This window comes from Anas platyrhynchos, chromosome 25 (assembly GCF_047663525.1).
Source record: "Anas platyrhynchos isolate ZD024472 breed Pekin duck chromosome 25, IASCAAS_PekinDuck_T2T, whole genome shotgun sequence".
Lineage (NCBI taxonomy): Eukaryota > Metazoa > Chordata > Aves > Anseriformes > Anatidae > Anas > Anas platyrhynchos.
Window position 1 is genome coordinate 3,546,950 of NC_092611.1, and position 3,652 is coordinate 3,550,601.

General features: G+C 47.6%; 1 long non-coding RNA gene across 1 annotated transcript; it reads left to right on the forward strand.

The window, feature by feature from the left end:
• Positions 1 to 559: 559 nt before the first annotated feature.
• Positions 560 to 3,126, forward strand: LOC101793096 (uncharacterized). The gene is made up of 3 exons (XR_217272.6): positions 560 to 680; positions 1,933 to 2,226; positions 2,343 to 3,126. It is a non-coding gene; the product is annotated as an uncharacterized lncRNA (long non-coding RNA).
• The last annotated feature ends 526 nt before the right edge of the window (positions 3,127 to 3,652 follow it).

Below are 3,652 nucleotides of genomic sequence, written 5' to 3' on the forward strand. Positions count from 1 at the left end.
TCTGATTGCAAACCAGGACCTGCAGGTAACAGATGCTGCAATTTCTGGGGTTTTCCTCCATAAACCAGTATCAGATGAGTCAACCATACATGTGATGGGAGTGAGACGGGATTTTTTTTTCCATATCTTGAGACAGTGAACACCTGGTCACTTCATAAACTGGGCAGGCTCCCGTTCAACTTCCATCAATCAAAAAGCCCAAGTACTGAAATGAGCTCACAGAGACCTTTGAAGTATACTTTGGTTTGGGGTGGGTTTTTTTCTCCAGTCTTTCAGAAAATTATTAGTTTTTAACAAACTTGCCACCAACAAAAAGACAAATTTTCTTTGAATGTCAAAACAGGATGTTTTTGACAATTTCAGGACATTCTAAAAGATTTTTTTTTTCTTTTTGAAACAGGAAGCTCGTTTGAAAGCTCTTTCCTGCAAACAGTTTCAGTTGTGACAAAACTAGCACTTTCTGACACAGTTGTGTTTAAAAAAAAAAAAAAGAAAAAAGATGCCACCCCCAAAATATTAAAAATTCTCTGCCAGGAAGCTCAGTACTCAAGGTGGGTGTGGATTTTTGTCCCTAAAAAAGCCCATAAATGGGTAATGCATACAGATTGAAGCAATGTGGCAACCAGGAGGTGGGGAAGGGGACAGATGAAGTGGATATATGGAGACGAAGACCATTCCAAGTAAGTCAAGGGAATATTCCCATGACAGATTGCAATCCAGAAATCTCCCCTGCATCCCCAAAACTGAGCAGGGAGCACCTCACAGGGTGCAAGCGTGATGCAAGAGGGAAAAGGAGGTGGTGGTGGATGGTGGAGGAGCCCTGGTGCAGCACGGTGCTACTCAAAATGCTTGACTCTCAACGAGGAACTGAAACAATATTTGCAAGTCAAACGCTTTCCCCTCTTTGCACACAGGGGGAAATGTGGCTAGGGCAGGTCAAGGGGGGCTAAAAGACTGGTGGGGTTCTCCTGGTGGGCTACACATAGGAGCTCTTGTGCAAGGCAGGGAGGTGGTCAACACTTCATTAACTGGATGAAATCCAACCCATGTCACTACCAAAAATGATGCCAAAGCAGTGGGAGCTAAAGAGTTTTGGGGTTTGCTAAGAGCTTTTGGAAGTCCAAAGCTGGGGCTTTGGAGCCCTGGATCTTATTGCTTATTTTACTCCTAAATCATTCCGATGTTGAAATGTCTTGTCCTTGCATGGCTTCTTGTCCAGTCCCCTCCTGCACGATTTGCAAACTGTTTGGAGAGCCTGGGGTATGCTCAGGATGGGGCCTTGGAACATTTCCCTAAGAGGTCTCCCTGAATCTGCCACCAGAGCTTGCAGAGTTTACCCTGGGCATCTCCTGCCTCGGGGCTGGAGGAGATGCCATCCATCCACCCAGCTGTTGGAGCACCAGCCAGCCTCGCAGTGAGGCTGGAGGATGCTGTGCTCGTGCAGGATCCACTGCGGCCCTTTTACATCCCCGTGCGTAACCCTCAGCTGGGCCACATGTGGGACGCATTAACCCAGCTGCAGATGGGGAGCCTTTCCAAAGAGCTCTCCTCCTTCCACAGCCTGGGTCCCAGGAGCAGCGGGTGGAGTCGGAGCATTTCCAGGATGGTAATATTGCAAAATATTGCAGAGAGCTCTCCCAGGGCTTCTATCCAGCAGGTACAATGCACCAATGTGCAGAAGGTGAGTGCAGGAAGCACGGGTGCAGAGGATTTGTATTTTGGTTTTCTGCACTGGGTGAAGGCTACCCACGCTTGCCCCAGTGCAACCAGTGACCTGGTGTCAGCAACCACAATGGCAATTTATATACCCAGCTCTTCAGGCACAGCTGTCTGACCCTTGGCTTCCTTGCAATATGGGAACAGAAAAAAAGATAACATGTTTTATGCATGGGCACATGTCTTCCAAGACATTACTCTTTTATTTACTTATAGATGGGACCAACACATCCTGGCCTCAAACCATTGCCACCTTCCTTGGTTTGCATCTGATCCTTGAGAGGACAAACACACAGCTTCCCAAAAGCTTCAGCTGAGGAAGACTGGCTGTTCCTCTGAGATGTCCCTTCCACAGGGCTATCACTGCTAAAGATGGCCTGGGCATTACATCTGCACAGAGATGGGAGAATACCATGAAAGCCCAGCTCTTTGAAGCCTCAGTGTCACTCACTCTCCACAAATGAGCCTCTGCATGACAGCAAGACCCCAAAACCGATAGCAGAGGGCAAGGTAAAATCACCATCGAGCGTCAAGCCTGTCTTCTGTGTTGTTGGGTGGTCTGAAAGTTATGGGTTTAATGCGATGCATACACAATACTTTGCATTCATCTTCTATATTTCTGCCAGGCTTTTGTGGTGACTTGCAAGAGAAGTCAATGTCAGAAGGAATGTAATGAAATATTCATTCCTTCTGTTAAGGAAATTCAGAGAAAGGCAGGAAGAAGGAACCAAATGTGAGATCAAGACAGGAAGATGTGTCCTGCTCATTTCATTTGCATTTCTGTAGCCCAGAGCAGGGAGAAGAGAGCTCTGGCTCCTCACCATCAGGCTGAGGACAGCAGCAGAAGGAAAGTCCCAAAGAACATGAAGAGACAAGAAACTCCTCCTGAAACTGCAAGGGAGAAAAATGTGGGTTTATCTGAAATTCATCAAAGGGAGAACATTGCTACAAGAAATACGTCTTTATTGTCTCTCACATATAAGGGCACAGAAGCAGGCAAGAAGTCTGTCTGCTGATTTTCTCCCAAAGTCCTGCTGCCCACTCTGGCAGCCCCATCCCACTGCCTACCCAGTGCCTCCCATCATTGAGCAGGAGCTGCCTTCTGAGCTTGGCATGAACAAATACAGCTTAGTATTTTGCATCTCTTTTGCTTTTGGGAAAGGGTTTCTAAATATGAAGCCCAATATGAAGTTTTTCCAGCCCAGCCTTTTTCATTTCTTCTCCTTCCAGCCCTAACAGGATGAGGACGAGGCACATCCTTTTTTCCCCTCGAGGCAGCACAACGCTGGTGACGCTGGAGGCAATGCCCACCTCTGTCCCTTCTCCTCTCTCCATGAGATTACTGAGTGGCACTGGCTGGCTGAATTAATGCTTGAGTGTTCCCCATCAAAAATGTTCTACGGGAGTGCAAAGCACTAATAAAATTGTTCCCCATATGGGATTTTCAGACTCCTTTTTCCTTGTCTTTCATCTAATTTGATTAACTTAGCTCATTTCCTGTTCTCCCTGTGATCTCGCTTATGAGATGTGCAATCACAGGTTTTATTGCAGCCTGATTAGGATCAGTAAATGACAGGAGGGAGCTCTGCAAGCACGACCTCAGCCTGGATCAGCAGTTTGATCGGCTGCTTCCATGTCCTCTGGGTCCCTCAGCTACGTCCTTGCACCCCAACCAGGGCATGAAGTGGCCCCAGGTACCAGGAGGGGTTTGGGGGCTCCTGGGCCAGGCAGGGAACACTGGAGCATCCCAGAGCTGTGCATCACGGGTGGGGAAGGGTGTCCCAAATATTGTGCTGGATGCACCCCAAATTTTCTTCTGCTACCTTGGCGTTTGGGGTACCTGTTTTGAACTCCTCCATGCAGAGTATCAATGTGCAGAGGAAGAGAATTGGGCACCTGTGTTCCCAGCCTTGTTATCTGCTCTGACCTTACTGTT